Here is an 18330-nt window from a genome sequence, read left to right as displayed (position 1 = left end):
ATCCGTGCAGTTGCCAAGGCGCCATGGGGAAGTGGAGACGCCCACGTCCAGTCAACCGCCACGAGGCGCCCAAGACCGCAGGCTGTTAGGGCCCGCGGCGCTTCGCGCTTTCCCTTTCGCCTCCCTGCACGGCCAAGTCCGGGCGCGCCTTGGGCCCGGGGGCTACTGTCGGCGTTCTGGGAACGGGGGTCCCCAAACTTGCCTGCCTGAGGCCTGTGGCGTGGCTCAAAAGGGGGCCCAGCGCGGCCTGTCTTCATCAACACAGACCCAAGACCCTCGCGAGGGGCCAAGCCTCGCGGGGCGGACGACACGGAGCTTCCTCAGGCACGGCCTCATCAGGCTGGCTCGCGAGGAGGCAGAGAGATCAAGGCGGGGTACCTCACGAGGTGCCCGTGACGCAAGCCGCGCAGTGTCCTCCTTTCCTCTTTGGTGCAAAGGGAGCAAGCGCAGGCGAGAGCATCAAGCAAAGGCACCCGTTTCGGTGCAACGAGACTGAGACCAGTCCAACGGTAGAGAGGAAGTCATTGTGGAGCCCAAGCCAACGTCACCACCAGAGTCTTTGGAAGGCGAGGACCAACTTTAGTCAGAATAAGTGTACCAGATGTTCCCCTTCAAAATGGCCAATTGTTGGTGCCCTTCCCGCTCAATATTTGGGAAGAGGCCCAGGGCCTTTGCCTATATATAGGACTAGCCACCCCCAGGGTAGAGAGGGGGAAAAACAGATCGGATCAGATCGAAATCAGAGAGAGAATCGAGAAGAGAGAGAGAGAGAAGGGTGACTGAACTCCTCCCAGCAGTTCATCCCCTCAGCCAAGAACAGACCCTCGCAAGGCTGTTCTTCCTTGTATTGCTCATCATCATCAGCCCAAGAGGCAATCCACCACACCACACACTGGAGTAGGGTATTACACCACAACGGTGGCCCGAACCAGTATAAACCCTGTGTCTCTTGTGCTGTTCTTTCCATAGCTTAGATCTTAGTGAGGCGGAGGGGTGCAGGTAGGTAGAAGGTGAAATCTCCATGCGCACCCCAGTGTTCGAACCCCAAGGGTCTGCCGGAACCCGAAATCCGACACTTTTGTAGACCTTTGGGTCCGTAGTTAGTAACTAGATGGCTTCCTCTCTCTCATTTGATTCTCAATACAATGGTCTCTTGGAGATCCATATGATGTAATTCTTTTGCGGTGTGTTTGTCAGGATCTGATGAACTTTGAGTTTATGATCAGATCTATGTTTTATCCATGAAAGTTATATGAGTCTTCTTTGATCTCTTATATGCATGATTCCTTATAGCCTCGTATTTCTTCTCCAACATTTGGGTTTTGTTTGGCCAACTTGATCTATTTATCTTGCAATAGGAAGAGGTGCTTTGTGATGGGTTCGATCTTACGGTGCTTGATCCCAGTGACAGAAGGGGAACTGACACGTATGTATCGTTGCTATTAAGGATACCAAGATGGGGTCTATTTCTACATAACTAGATCATGTCTACATCATGTCATCATTCGTATTGCATTACTCCGTTTCTCCATGAATTTAATACACTAGATGCATGCTGGATAGCGGTCGACGTGTGGAGTAATAGTAGTAGATGCAGGCAGGAGTCAGTCTACTAATCTTGGACGTGATGCCTATATACTGACCATTGCCTGGATATCGTCATGATTATTTGAAGTTCTATCAATTTCCCAACAATATTACCCACCGTTTTCTATTTTTCTTGAGAGAAGCCAATAGTGAAATCTACGACCCCCAGGTCTCTTCTTTAATATATTTGCCTTTGTGATCTATTTTCCTTTGATTTTATTTTCAGATCTATTAAACCCAAAAATACAAAAATACCTTGATGCAATTTATTTTATCTGAGATCTATTTATCCTATATATCATATTTTTAGCACGTCCATTTGCCAATTTCTGGCGTCGTTACCCGAAAGGGATTGACAACCCATTTAACACGTCGAGTTGTGAGTATTTGTTATTTGTGTGCAGGTGTTTTTTACATACTGTTGCTTGTTTCTCCTACCGGTTCGATAACCTTGGTCTCATCACTGAGGGAAATACCTACAGTCGTTGTGCTGCATCATCCCTTCCTCGTTGGGGAAATACTGACGTAGTCTAGCAGACATCAAAAGGAATTTCTAGCGCCGTTGTCGGGGATACATCATCAACATCTACCAGGTTCCTAATCACAAATCTCATCTCCTCGAAATTTACATTATTTGCCATTCGCCTCTCGTTTTCCTCTCCCCCACTTCAGAAAAATTTGTTGTTTTATTCGCCCCCTTTTTCATTAGCCGTTTTCTTGCCGGATCTTTTTTTGCTTGCATCCTTGTTTGCGTAGTCATGATGCCTCAAAGAAAATATTATGATGTTCCTTACCCCAATATTTTGCTTGAAATTGAGAAAAGTACTAAGGGATATGTGACTACACAATTTGAGCACAATAAATATTTTACCGAAGAACTTAAGGAACACTCTGTTGTGCTAGATGTAAGTGCATCTAGTGCCACCCCTAGTTGGTTTTGGAGTATTGACGACAAAACTAGTTGAGGGACTAATGTGTTTGTGAGAGTTGCAGGATAACACAGGTAGAAGTTCCTCATTGATTCGGTTTTCCTACCAGAGATGACCCCTAAAAATGTATGAAGACATTGATGTCAAAGGTGGTAAGTGAAGACATTCACCTTGAAGACTATGACAAGAGAAGACATCGCATGAAGACTATGGAGCGCAAAGACTTAGATCTTTCGTAGTTCTTTTTGTTCTTTGTTGAGTCATAGGAACCACCGTACTGTTAAGTGGGGTCCAAGAAAACCAGTCAGAATGACTGAAGTGATGCTTAACCAAAACCCTATGTCTTCGAGTGAAGACTATGAGAGCGGATCTTGTTCAGAGTTGGACAAGTCAGCTTTGCTTGTAGCCCAAGTAAAGTTGCCGCATGTGTTTGAAATCTGACTGTTGGAACACGTGTCAGTTCCTTAGTGACCCAGGGTCATTTCGGACAAATCAGGTCGGGTTTCCTAGTGGCTATAAATATCCCACCCCCTACAACCATAAACGGTTGGCTGCTCAGAGTTAAAGTATGGCTTTTGTCGTTTGAGAGCAACCCACCTCGAAGCCTTTGAGAGAGAATTCCTTGAGAGGATAAAGCCCTAACCACCCAGAGCCAAAGAGTGTCAGGCATCACTTAAGTCTTCTTGTCTGTGTGATCTGAAGACTTATTACACTTGAGGACTGTGAATCCTCCATCCGGTTAGGCGTCGCGTTCTGAGCATCCAAGAGTCATTGTGGATCGCCGGTGAACGAAGTCTGTGAAGGTTTGGAAGTCTACCTTGAAGACTTACCAGAGTGATTGGGTGAGGTCCGTGTGACCTTAGCTCAAGGGGAATACAGTGAGGACTAAGTGTCCTGAGTTGCGTGTTCAGGACTAAGTGTTCGGGACTGAGTGTCCTCTGGTTTAAATACCTATCCGCCCTAACCAGACGTACAACTGTCACAGCATTTGGAACTGGTCTACCAAACCTTTGTCTTCATCACACACACTGGTTCTATCCTTCCCATCTCTTTATTTACAGTTGGCTCTTGTGAAGTCAGTGCCTATTTGCTTTAACTATTTGTCTTCACTGTGTACCTGATCCTTACTGCCTAGCTGCTATTAGTCATTGTGGTTTCACTTCATTGAATGCTTAACTATGGTCTGCCTAGTGTACTCTACCTTCCGCTGCATGGTAATAGGTTCATTTCTATCATTTGTCTTTGAAACTTCCATGTTTTGAAGACTTTCATAAAAATTGCCTATTCACCCCCCCTCTAGTCGATATAACACACTTTCAATTGGTATCAGAGCAAGGTACTCCCTTGTTCTGTGTGATTTTGGTTTAACCGCCTGGAGTTTTATTTATGTCGACCACAGGTATGAAGACTGTGTCATGCCCCATCTTTGACAGTCACGAATATCCCAAGTGGAAGGCCATGATGAAGAAGTGCCTCATGGCAACAAACAGCAAGCTGTGGACCGTCAGTGAGATTGGTCTGACCGATCTGTGCAAGATGGCGGAAGCTGATGACATTCGCAAGTACACTCTTCTTAACCTCACGGCGAAGGACATCATCTGCTCCTGTCTATCTCAAAATCAGTTTAGGAATATCATGCATCTCGATCATGCGAAGCTCATCTGGGACCGTCTCTCTGAGGTCTATGAAGGTCATCGAACTCGTCATGATCCTCGGTTCGATGACTTTAAGGAGTCTCTCAAAGCGATGACATTCAAACCAGAATCATCATCTTCTTCATCATGCCTTATGGTAAATGATGCTAAGGTAATTGAATGCTATCTATCTGAATCAACTGATGATGAATCTGGTGATGAATTTGGACCCAGCTATGCAAAACTTGCTTCCCTTGTCACTAAACAATAGAAAGCTATGGAACATATTCAAAAACTGTTAGACAAAAGTGATGACATGTTGGACGCTGAAATGACTCGATCTTAGTCCTTAATCAAAGACATAAAAAATCTTCACGTTAAGTATGAGGAACTTGAAAGTCGTCATGAAACGCTCTCAACAACTCATGAAAGGCTTTCCTATGATTATCTTCAAAGGAAGCAAGATCTTGAGAAATTGAGAACGGCTCACGAAGATCTTCAAAAGGAAAACGAGTCACTTCGCGCCGAACAGGTCAGTTCATCTCAGGAAAGATTTGAACCACCATGTCTTAAATGCATTGAGCATGATAACGCTACTTCTGTTGCTGAATGTTCCACTGCTGCTACTGTTGCAATATCTTCAACTGTTGATGTGGTAACTAACCCCTCTGCTGAGGACACCACTGCTATTGCTGATGAGAATGCTAGGTTGAAGACACTACTTGAAACAGGGATGTACAAAAGTCTCAAAGGGCATCAGACACTATGTGATGTCCTCAAAAGGCAGATCCGGAACCGAAACCCTAGGAAAGAGGGTGTCGGGTTCGAAAGGAAAATGAATGCTGATGGCTCTTACTGGAAACCTGAGTAGTACCCCAAGACCACATGGGTTGCTGCAAAGGAACCTTCAGCGGATCCATCCACCCTATCTGGCTTCACTTGTGCTAACCCCATTGTTATTGATGAATCCTTTCATGCAAACTATAAACTGTTTAAGAATCAGAAAGGTGAAGTGTTTGCCAGGTACATTGGTACTAACTGCAGGAACGGACCACCTATGAAGAAGATCTGGGTGCCGAAAAGGTGTTTGGAGAATCTTCCTGTGAATGTCATCATGACACCACAGGTGAAGAAGACAAACCCCAGACCACAGGCTTCATACGGTCCAAAGGCTTCATACAGACACAGGACTCACCAGAGTCACACTAACGCAAATGTTTTGCAGGGAAGCCATACTCAGGCCTATGAATATGAGCGCGGTCCATCAAACCGCCATGTTCATAAGACCAAGAACTATTCTGCTTATTCTTATGAGTACTATTGTCCACCTGCAAGACTTTTTGCTAGGGCTCCAAAGCCAAAGTTCTCAGATGCTGCACTTAGACTTATTGCTTCGAAGCCACCCCTGGAGATGTGGGTGACTAAGAAAGCTTAACTCTCTTTTGCAGGGAAAGGTCTCCAGCCGAAAACCAAAATCGTCTGACACTATTGCTGGGGACCTTAAACATCTTGTAGGGTGCAAGATCAAATGCCCAAATGGTCTTACTATGTACTTTGTTTCTGAATCGCTTGCAACTTGCCCTATCAGTCCTAATCTCGATCTAAGCTTTAATAATCCACTGGTTCGTCAAATGTTTTTGCTTCACAATTCTCTTCGTGAAGCCTATCCCCCTAACTGCACTGTAGGGTACGACACCAGCTGCTTCAGAATGGATTATTGATAGTGGGTGTACAAATCACATGACTGGCAAGCGAAGCCTTCTCATGGACTCAACTTTACGTCCATCTGACAAAAGTCACATCACATTTGCTGACACTGGTAAAAGCAAGGTATTGGGTCTAGGTAGAGTTGCAATCTCAAAGGATCAACACATGGATAAAGTCATGCTTGTTGAATCCCTTGGTTTCAACTTAATGTCTGTCTCAATGCTTTGCGATTTAAACATGATTGTGATGTTTGGAAAATATCGTTGCCTTGTACTAATGGAATCTGACAAGTCTCTAGTGTTTGAAGGGTATCGGAAAGATGATTTGTACGTGGTAGATTTCTCAGCAGGACCACAACTTGCCGTATGTCTTCTAGCAAAAGCTTCTGAATGTTGGCTCTGGCATCGAAGGTAGGGCATGCTGGCATGAGGAACCTCCACACCCTTGCAAGGAAGAAGCATGTCATAGGCATCGAGGGCGTCAAGTTCAAGAAGGATCACTTATGTGGTGCCTGTGAAGCAGGAAAGATGACGAGGGCCAAGCATCCCTCGAAGACAATCATGACAATGACTCAACCCTTCGAACTGCTACACATGGATCTTTTCGGTCCCACTCATTACTCAACTCTTACTACTACTGCTTGTCTCTATGGCTTTGTCATTGTTGATGATTATTCAAGATTTACTTGGGTGCATATAATCCTTTACAAGACTGAAGTGTAGGATGTCTTCAGACGCTTCGCCAATCGAGCGATGAACAACTATGGCGCCAAGATAAAGCACATCAGAAGTGACAATGGCACTGACTTCAAGAACACTGGCCTAGATACATATCTTGATACTTAGGGCAACACACATGAATTCTCAGCTCCGTACACGCCACAGCAGAATGGCGTCGTCGAACGCAAGAACAGAACACTTATTGAGATGGCTCGGACGATGCTTGATGAATACAAGACTCCAAGAAAATTCTGGCCTAAAGCCATTGACACTGCATGCCATATCATCAACTGTGTTTATCTTCACAAGCTTCTGAACAAGACATCCTATGAGCTCCTTACTGGCAAGAAGCCAAATGCAGTTACTTCAGAGTATTTGGTGCTAGGTGCTGGATCAAGGATCCACATCACACTTCAAAATTTGCACCAAAAGCACATGAGGGTTTTATGCTTGGATATGGAAAGGATTCGCACTCCTACAGAGTCTTCAATATCTTTCACTATAAAGTGGTTGAAACAGTGGATGTGCGGTTCGATGAGACTAACGGCTCACAAAGAGAGCACCTGCCAAATGTGCTAGATGAAGTTTCATCCAGTGAATCAATCAAACTTATGGGAACTGGAGAAATCATACCTTCTGAAGCTCAACCTGAAGAAGAACTTATCATCTCCGCACCTGATCAACCTGAAGACAATGCTCAGCCTGAAGACAATCCCTCTAACAATGACAATGATCAGCAAGAGCAAAATCTTCGTCCTGTACATCCTCGTGTTGCAAATGAAGTGCAGATTGAGAGAATAATTGATAGCATCAATGCACTAGGTCCACTCACTCGTTCAAGGGCAACACAGCTAGAAAATTTCTGTGGGCACTTCGCTTTCGTCTCAATAACAGAACCCAAGAAAGTTGAAGAAGCCTTCATGGAACCTAAATGGATTCAAGCTACGCAAGAAGAGCTTCAACAATTTGAGCTGAATAATGTATGGGAACTGGTTAAGCGTCCTGATACTCGGAAGCACAATATAATAGGCACCAAATGGATCTATCGCAACAAGCAAGATGAGCATGGTCAAGTTGTCAGAAACAAAGTTCGTCTCGTTGCTCAAGGATACACTCAAGTTGAAGGGATTGACTTCGATGAAACATTTGTTCCTGTGGCTGGACATGAAGCCATACGCATACTACTGGCCTATGCAAATCATCATAACATACTTCTATATCAAATGGATGTGAAGAGCGCTTTTCTCAATGGCAAGATTGAAGAAGAAGTATATGTTGCACAACCGCCTGGCTTTGAAGATCCAAAATATCCTGACATGGTGTACAAGCTCAACAAGGCACTATATGGCCTCAAACAAGCCCCTCGGGCTTGGTATGACACACTCAAAGACTTCGTGAAGAGCAAAGGCTTCAAATCTGGTTCCCTCGACCGCACTCTCTTCATGAAGACATATGATGGTGAACTGTTTGTGTGCCAAATATATGTGGATGACATTATCTCCGGCTGCACCAATCAGAAATACAGTGAAGAGTTTGGATATATGATGCAAGAGCAATATCAGATGTCCATGATGGGTGAGCTGAAGTTCTTCCTTGGTCTTCAAATACGTCAGCAACACAACGACATCTTTATATCTCAAGAGAAGTATCTCAAAGATTGCCTGAAGAAGTTTGGTATGCAAGACTGCAAAGGCTTCACGACGCCAATGCCAGCCAAACATCATCTGGGTCCCGACGACAATGGTAAAGAGTTCGATCAAAAGGTATACCGCTCCATGATTGGTTCTTTACTTTATCTATGTGCATCTAGGCCAGATATTATGCTTAGTGTTTGCATGTGTGCTCGATTCCAAGCGGCACCAAAGGAATCGCATCACTTAGCAGTGAAGCGAATTCTTCGATATTTGGCTTACACCCCAACTCTAGGATTATGGTATCCAAAGGGCTCAGAGTTTGATCTGGTTGGATTCTCGGATGCTGATTATGCTGGTGACAAGGTGGATTGCAAGTCTACATCAGGCACACATCCTAACACTTATGCATATTGATGACTTAGGTGTGCAACACACGAAGTAAAGTATATCTTCAATCAATGAAGACATACATTCTAAGTGTGAATACATTAATGTGGAATTTGACTTCGGAGCGCCATGATAATTGTGCGCCGTGTCTGGGTCTAATACTTCCTATACGGTGGGTAACGCCGCCACCAAATTCTTCTGTTTGAAGTGTTTTACCCATGGCGTTGCATTTGCTATGTCTTCACATTTGGTTTGGCTTCAATCTCAACCTGTCTTCATGATTATCTTCACTATGTTGATTATATATATACTAGTGTTCTGTCCTCTACAGCATTCACTTATAGCTATGTCTTATTGTTGAATCTTTTGAACTAAGTGAATGTGATCGGACCCTAACCTCTCTATGCTTTCTATCTCAAACTCTATCTCTCCAAATCATATACATTCTCTTGAAACTGTTGAATGTCTTCTCTGCGTCCTTGTCAGCAGAAGATACAGAGACAAACATTAAGTCCGCTTTCAATGCTAATTCCTTCACCTGAAACCCGGAGAAGTGGGAACGACCACCCGACAATCCAGGCGTGCATGGGACGTGGAACAACCTCCTATATGTTGCATGATGGCCACGTGTCCTTCAGATGTGAATCGCCAGGGGCTCTTGTGTAATAACACTGTGCCGTCCCTGTCCCTATAAATACACGCCTCACCACAGTCATTATCCTTTCTTCCATTCTCGCACGAACCCTAGCGCCACCGCTATCCCTCGACGACGCCGGCGACGAAGCGCTTAGCTGCCGCAACCTCTCCGACGCCGTCTTCACGCCAGCCGCGGACATCGTCTTCTCCGCCGTCGCCGTAGGTGTCCTCCATCGCCAAGTTAGGGCACGGATGATCGAATTGCTCGGCCTCCTCTTCCACTCCGTCTAGCAGTTCTTTGTGTGGTAAATAAAACTTCCTTTTTACAGCCCCTTTGATCCTATAGATTCGTCACTTTCTACCACAAGCAGTTTCTGTTCACACAAGTTGGATCTATTTCATACTTCATCTCATAATACGCCTAGTATGTTCATTTATGCTGCACAAAGTAGTTAGATTCCTCACTTGTACTGATCCGTGGATTCGTACAAATCTGGAACCAACTCCTTATCTATGAGTGAATGTCTTCGCACGATGAGGTCAATGTCTTCTAAACTGATTTATCTTCAAAATCTTCTGAGAATGCATATGACCTCTTCCCCTTCCCTCGCACCTTAATGCTGTCACAGGTACATGTCCGTGGGAGAATCCCTTGGTTCTCATAGTATGCATTCATTTGCAGAATTCTTACAGCATCATATAAATTCTCCCGAAGCCAGTTCCTGTTTGTCCAGCAAGCGAAAGCCTCTGAAGCCTTTGAACGTATTGAAGCCATTCAGTTTAAAGTTCATGGCTGCAGAGAAATCAGCAAGGAAGGCTGGCAGAAAGCGTCGAGGTGAAACATGAAGAGATCTGCCCGATGACCTCTCAGAGCTGTACAAGACAGATCCAGAAGAGGATTACAATCAGCGCAAGACACGAATCCAATGGATTCGACGATATTGGGCAGAACAGTGGTTCAAGTACATGTTTGTGACCAAGGAATATGCTGAGAAGAATGCCATCAAGCGACCATGGGGAGACATCCTATACAGAAATCTTCAACCCAGGTCCAGAGATGAAGCCATTGAACAAGGCTTCTATCCCTGCATGGTCCGTGGACCACAGCCTGCGGATGCTGACCCATCGTCACTGCTATGGTGTCGTGACGACAATCTGTTCAAGCGCAACTTCCAGTTTACCCAGAATTCGGCAAAGAAGAACAAGAAGTCATTGGGACTAGACTTCAACCCTGGTCCCTCTGCTCCCCGTGTCGATGGCACCCGCGAAGCTGAACCCAATCTTGTTGGGCCCTTCTACAGCCTGGAAGGTCTCATCACTCATATCGTGGTTCAAGGGACAGCCGTGGATGAGCCTGCAGAAGACGCTGAATCTGATGAAGCGCCTGCATCGCCGAAGCCAAAGAAACTGAAGCAGCCTAAAGCTTCAAAGCCTGCCTTAGCTCAAAAATATCACGGGCGAAGCCACTGGCTACTACACCTCCTAAAGATAGTGTGCAGTCTGAAGATTTGTCATGCATCTCCAAGCCCTCGAAAGTCAAGATGCCTCTGCAACACACCAGCCAAGAACTGACTCCTGCTGCAATTCTGCGCAACAACACTATTGATCTGTCCAGCGATGAAGATCTTGCAGATGACGCTCTTGAGCAACTGATCAAGAGCAAAGAAGAAGCAGAAATCTTCAATAATTTGCCTCTCTTTGATGTGGCAATCATCCATAACTTCATTGATGAGTGGTTTGACACGCCCAACCTCAGCTTTGAAGATCTACAACTTCCGATTGGCCTTAGTGTTGCCTTCCATGGTGCCATTGCTTCAGAGCTAGCTATAGCCCAGCGCATCGTTGAACTGAAGCAGAAGATCGACTTTGAGAAAGCTCAGTTTAAGAAGCATATGGCCAAGCTCAGCGTGCAAGAGGTCAAGAACTTCAAGATCATGCTGCACGAGCTCAAAGAAGCCTTTCTCAAGAAGCGTGAAGAAGCTCAAGGTTCTCGTGAGCGCATAAAGAGCCTGGCTGACAAGTGTGTGCAAGCCTACAATGAGGCTGAGAAGCGCAAGGCCCTTGGTCGCCCTAGCATCGACCCCAAGATGGCTGCAAAGAGGAAGAAGATGCCCGCTGTGGCCGCACCCGATGCACCAAGGCAGGAAGCACATCCCATTGTCTTCCCAGCCAGCATGACTAGCTCGAAGCCAAAGGCCAGGTCAACCGCTTCAGAACTGAAGAAGACGAGGACTGCTGAGGCTGAAGCCAGAAAGAGGAAACATCTCGAAGCCTCTGCTGCTGCTCCCTCCAAGAAGAAGCGCAAGACCAAGAAGGATCGGGCTGCTCCCACAGAGCCCTTAGTTGTTGAACCTATCTCCATGGTTCGCCCTGCCGCTGAACATCAAGAGCGCCAACTGACTGTCCATGAGCCTGCTTCCACAGAGGCTCATGAAGTTGAAGACATTCCAGCAACTGATCCCATCGCTGCTGAAGACATTGGTCACCATGACAATGTTGACGATGATGTAGTTCTTCCTCTGATCAAGCACCAACAGGTATCATCGCCTATGCTTACGCACAGTGAACTCATCAGCATTGGTCGTCCTCTGACGCCAATTGCTCAGGATGCATCATGGGCTGATCACCCACAACAACAAGTCACACCACCCCGGCAAGAAGAAGAAGATGACTTTGAGGCCCAGCCAACTCCATCTCCAAAGGCGTCGCCAGCGTTACACAGGCTTCGCAAAGGACCAAGGTCTCAAGTCTCCGAGTCTGAGGCTAAAGCTGCTGAAGACATTCCGGCTGCATCAGCCGACGACACCCTAGAAGAAGAACATGCCCCTACTCCCTCAACTACTGAAGAAGCTGTTCTCAAGGAGAACGTGTCTGTGCCCGACCCTCCAGCTCATCAAGTGGAGGTAGAAAATCTTGAGGCTGCCACCACCAACACGTATGAAGCCACTGACGTTGTCATGGCTGAAGCAAATGTGGAGCCTACACCAACCCATGAACCAGAAGTCAGCGAAGCCAATGATGCTACTGCTCCTGTTCCTGCGCCTGCTGCTGGTCCTCGGTTTGACTATCATATTGAGCATAGGCCTTAGGTACAGAAGCCAATGCCAAGGTTGCCCAGGTTTCCAGGTCCTGCATCAGCACCTGGATCCTTTAATGTCAACGGCTTCAAAGCAGACAACACCTTCTTCAATAGCTCCAAGAACCCCTACTCAAGGGAAAGAATATCTTCTGATCGGTTCTGGAGCTATCCGCGGCGAAGTTATTACTCATGCATTCTGTACAATCAAGGTTGCATCTTCCCTCATATGCGTCTTGACACCGAAGCAATAACTGGTCTGCCCTGCTTGGAAGAAGCTCTGGATTGCTTCAAAGAGGTTGGATTGTTGCCTTTCGTCACCGACCAAGAGCACTGGAACGAAGAGTTGCTGCTCCAATTTTATGCCACTCTCCACATTCGTGGCTACAACAGAGATCCGAAGACTTGGGTCCTTGAGTGGATGACCGGAAATGTTCATCACGAAGCCAAAGCCTTTGATATTATTGAGCTCACTGGTCTGCCCACTCCTGGAGATCTCTATGAACCTGGCTGTCAGCTTCACAGTGAAGCTATGGAGAGCATCTTTCAGAAACCTGAACCGAACATGAGTCAGATGCTCAGTATGATGAAGCCTTTGCCTCCAGATGCTGCATATCCTAAGGAGTTCTTTGTTGAAGACCTTGAGTATCTGCCACGGACTATCTATCACATTATAAGGCGAACTCTCTGGCCCATCAAAGGACATTCTCCACATGCAAAGCTGGAAGGTGCAATGAAGACTTTGGTCTTCTATATTCTTCACGGCAAATGCTTCAACGCACAAGACTTCTTCATCCGCCAACTTGCTGCATCAGGATCTGATCTTTTTGGCTTGAAGTTCTATGCTCCATGGATAATGCGGCTGATTAAACTCCACTCAGCTATCTCATATCAGCCATCTGCTCGCAATCATCGGATCTTTCTGCCTGACGTGGATATGTCCATTGAAGCCATTTATCCAGAGCCTGCCAAGGAGCCTCTTAGTCTTCAGAATGCTGAGCATCAAAGTTTCTCTCAGAACATTGAAGGAGTTGAAGCAGTCACTCGTGTTTATCCTCTGGCTGGTACTACACGTGCACCTCATCGTGCCCTCACTGAAGCCACTGAAAGCACTATTGCCCAACGGCCCAAGAAGCGATCTCGTGTTCTCAATGACCGAGAGCTTCTGGTTGCTCTTCATCAGAAACAAGATAGGCATCATGACTGGCTGAAGCACCAAATGCAAAGCCTCTTGGTGGATGTCAACCGCATTCGCAATCTTGCCACCAAGAATGCCTTTGTTGCCCATGAAACCTGTCGGCGTACATGGAAAGGGCTGACGCTTATGTGTTCTGAGGATGATCTTCAAGAGGATGGCTTCTCTGAATGTTTCAAGTTTGACTCCACACCTCCCCGAAGGACTGTGCTGCGACGAACTCCATCTCTTGAAGACTCTGAGTTCTCTTCCTCTGTGGCAACTGTGAATGCCAGAGTGATCGAGGATGAAGATGATGCCACTTCACCGCCCCCTACTTCTGCACCGCCGAACACCACCGACGACCTTGCTGCTTCAGCTACTCTTCATGGGAACGAGTAGATGCTCTATGTCTTCACACCTTTTTGGTCCTCACTGACAAAAGGGGGATAAGCATATGAGTTTGATAGTCTTCAAGCGGGTCCATATGGGCGGTTACTTTATGTTTTGCCTAGTGTTTACAACTCTCGTTTTGATACATTTGGTTCTTTGAGTTGTAACACTTAAACTCGATGGTCGTCTGCTACTTATTTGCTATTTCATGATGCGATGATAAATTCCGCATGTGCGACGATAAATTCCGCACTTAGATCATTTTGCAGACGTCCATTTTTCATTATGCATGTCATTATCTTCACATACTTTTCATGCATGATGAATTGTCATCATAAGTTGAAGAGGATCTCCACAAGTACAACCTGCCATGTGCATTTGCATTCCAAAAGAAAATTACTTATATGCACATCTTCAGGGGGAGCCCTTGCAACTTATGAAGACAATTCCTTTACAATTTCACATATTATATTCCCCATTGAAAACTTCAGCTAGTTTGTCATCAATCACAAAAAAGGGGGAGATTGTAAGTGCATCTAGTGCCACCCCTAGTTGGTTTTGGAGTATTGACGACAAACCTAGTTGAGGGACTAATGTGTTTGTGAGAGTTGCAGGATAACACAGGTAGAAGTCCCTCATTGATTCGGTTTTCCTACCAGAGATGACCCCTAAAAATGTATGAAGACATTGAAGTCAAAGGTGGTATGTGAAGACATTCACATTGAAGACTATGACAAGAGAGGACATCGCATGAAGATTATGAAGCGCGAAGACTTAGATCTTCCGTAGTTCTTTTTCTTCTTTGTTGAGTCATAGGAACCACCGTACTGTTAAGTGGGGTCCAAGAGAACCAGTCAGAATGACTGAAGTGATGCTTAAGTAAAATCCTATGTCTTCGAGTGAAGACTATGAGAGCGAATCTTGTCCAGAGTTGGACAAGTCAGCTTTGCTTGTAGCCCAAGTAAAGTTGCCGTGTGTGTTTGAAATCTGACCGTTGGAACACGTGTCAGTTCCTTAGTGACCCAGGGTCATTTCGGACAAATCAGGTCGGGTTGCCTAGTGGCTATAAATAGCCCACCCCCTACAACCATAAACGGTTGGCTACTTAGAGTTAAAGTATGGCTTTTGCCGTTTGAGAGCAACCCACCTCGAAGCCTTTGAGAGAGAATTCCTTGAGAGGATAAAGCCCTAACCACCCAGAGCCAAAGAGTGTTAGGCATCACTTAAGTCTTCTTGTCTGTGTGATCTGAAGACTTATTACACTTGAGGACTGTGAATCCTCCAGCCAGTTAGGCGTCGCGTTCTAAGCATCCAAGAGTCATTGTGGATCGCCGATGAACGAAGTCTGTGAAGGTTTGGAAGTCTACCTTGAAGACTTACCAGAGTGAATGGGCGAGCTCTGTGTGACCTTAGCTCAAGGGGAATACGGTGAGGACTAAGTGTCTTGAGCTGCGTGTTCAGGACTAAGTGTCCGGGACTGAGTGTCCTCTGGTTTAAACACCTATCCGCCCTAACCAGACGTACAACTGTCACAGCAGTTGGAACTGGTCTACCAAACCTTTGTCTTCATCACGCACACTGGTTCTATCCTTCCCATCTCTTTATTTACAGTTGGCTCTTGTGAAGTCAGTGCCTATTTGCTTTAACTATTTGTCTTCACTGTGTACCTGATCCTTACTGCCTAGCTGCTATTAGTCATTGTGGTTTCATTTCATTGAATGCTTGTCTATGGTCTGCCTAGTGTAGTCTACCTTCCGCTGCATGGTAATAGGTTCATTTCTATCATTTGTCTTCGAAACTTCCATGTTTTGAAGACTTCCATAAAAATCGCCTATTCACCCCCTCTAGTCGATATAACACACTTTCACTAGATGCTATCACGAAACAACTTGATGATATCAGTAGAGAAGTTTGCAATCTCCAATCTAAGTATGCTTTTGCTGAAAGTTTGCTAGGCAAAATATCCGATGCACAAGCCACCCTAGTAAATAAAATGGTCGCTAAACCAATCTCGTTAGAAGATAAAAGTGATGAAGATCTTAAAATGATTGGTGTTTCTTCTATTGATTCCTTGTTTAGTAAAATTAAGATTGATGAAAAAGGGACTGAAGAAGAGCCAACTTTAGCTAGAAGGCGTCCCCATAATTAGGAGGGTGAAAATCTTGTTGAGAAAATTGTTAAAAGTGGGTTTTGTCAGTGTTCTGGGAACGGGGGTCCCCAGACTTGCCTGTCTGCGGCCCGCAGCGTGGCTCCATCAGCGGCCCTATACGGCCCATCTTCGCCAGCAAACACTCAAGACCCTCGCGAGGGGCCAAGCCTCGCGAGGTGGACGATGCAAGACCTCCTCAGCGGCGGCCTCACCAGGCCGGCTCGCCAGGGGCGGAGAGATCAACGCAAGGGACACCTCGTGAGGTTCCTGTGACGCAAGTCGTGACGACTGGAGCCAGGCGGGCACCAGCGTGCGTAGTGTCCTCATTTCCAATTTGGTGCTAAAGGGGCAAGCGCAGGCGAGGAGTCCCGAGGCATCAGGCAAAGGTTTCCATATCGGTGCAACAAGACCAAGACCAGCAGGACAGAGGTCACCGTGGAGCCCAAGACGGCGTCACTAGTAGAGACTTTGGCAGGCGAAGACTACTTTTGTCAGGATAGCTTGTACTAGTTGTCCCCCTTCAAATTGGCCGTTATGGGATCCCTTCCCGCCTAATATTTGGGAAGAGGACTCGGACCTCTATATATAGGACTAGCCACCACCGCAGGGAGAAAAGGCTGAAGGGAGTTCCGATCCGAGAGAGCATCAACTAACCAATCACAAGAACACCTCACCTCAGGAGGCTGTTCTTCCCTTGTAATTGTTCATCCTCAGCCCAAGAGGCAATCCACCACACCACACTGGAGTAGGGTATTACAACACATCGGGGACCCGAACCAGTATAAACTCTTGTGTCTCTTGTTCTTGGGGTTCGTCGAGCTAGGCCGTGAGATCATGATGTGTGCGAGCTAGAGAGGGTGAAACATCTTTGTGCGCACCCCAGTGTTTGAACCTGAAGTGTTTTGCCAGAACCCAAAATTCGGCATTTGGCGCGCCAGGTAGGGGGGCGCTTAAGCTTTCCTCTTCGTCAATCCACGCTCCGCCACTCCACCAAGTTCATGGCCGAGGCTTGCCGGGCCCGCGCTGAGCGTCGGGCCACTCTTGCCACCCGCGTCGCTCAGACAACCCCTGTCGACGGACCTCCCCGTCGTTCTCCGTCACCCGCCGCCACCGGCCCAGTGGAAAACGAGCAGCAAGCTTCCTCGCTGCACCCCTCCATGCGGCGAGACGGACACACCGCCACCCCGTCGCTGACTCCGGCAGGCTCGTCTTCTCACGCTCGCCGCGCCCCCACGGACGCGCAGGCCGCGCTACTCATGGCACGCGAGCTCCTGCACTACCGCCCAGTCGACGAACTCTACGAAGAATGGTTGGACTGCATCGCCGAGCTCATTAGCGCCACAGTGGGCTCTCCTACACCATCCCTCTCGCGGCCTTGCCCGCCCCCGGGTGCGGGTGATGTGGCTCATGGAGCACCTCCGCCCCCTCCGCACCAAGATGGTGCCCTCACGCCGAGACGTGCGGCTCATGGAGCGCCTCCGCCTCCTCCGCGTCAAGACGGTGTCCTTGCTCCAAGATATGCGGTCCCGCGGTGTAATCCACTGTGCCGTGCGCCCGCACACGAAGAATGAAGTTGCCAAGAGATCCCTCGTCCGCAAGAAAATGCTCCACCGCTCCCAGCACCACCACATCAGGATCGCTTGTCGTGGCAGCGCAGGGACACCAAGATCAAGCTTCGCCTCCCCGACTGGTCCCGATGGCCACGGCAGGCTGCCGCGCCTTCACTCCTGAGCTGTGTAGCGTCGTCTGGTCGGGCAAGTTCAAGCCGGATCTGCCTCCTCGCTACGACGGCATCCCAGACCCTGCGGAGTTCTTGCAGCTCTACGAGCTGAGCATCGAGGCGGCCAACAGCGACGAAAAGTTCATGGCGAACTGGTTTCCCATGGCTCTCAAGGACGGTGCCCGCTCATGGCTCCTGAACCTGCCCCCGGGCTCAATCTCCTCCTGGGATCAGATGTGCGATAGCTCCGTCGCCAACTTCCAGGCCACTCGCGACCGCCCCCGGCCGCGGGTGACAGGCGCAGCATCAAGCAACAGCCGGGAGAGACCCTGCAGAAGTACATCCAGCACTTCAACAACATGCGCCTCAAGATCCCCAAGGAGGGACGACGACCATCAGCAGGACAAAGGGGCTGGGGGCTTCCAGGAGCCGCGCACCATCACCTGCATCTTGGGTGGCGCTCAGGCCTAGCTTCCCAGTGCATCTTCAAGAAGTTCTCTCGCAAGGTTAATGCAGCCCTCCCCAAGCTTGAGGCTACGCGCCCGCTCAGATGATCCAAGTACGCCATCACCTTCAGGTCGACGA

The sequence above is a fragment of the Triticum urartu genome, chromosome 3A (genome assembly GCF_056163025.1).
Source record: "Triticum urartu cultivar PI428250 chromosome 3A, HENAU_Tu73, whole genome shotgun sequence".
NCBI classification, from domain to species: domain Eukaryota; kingdom Viridiplantae; phylum Streptophyta; class Magnoliopsida; order Poales; family Poaceae; genus Triticum; species Triticum urartu.
Note: the sequence above shows the minus strand (reverse complement) of the source record.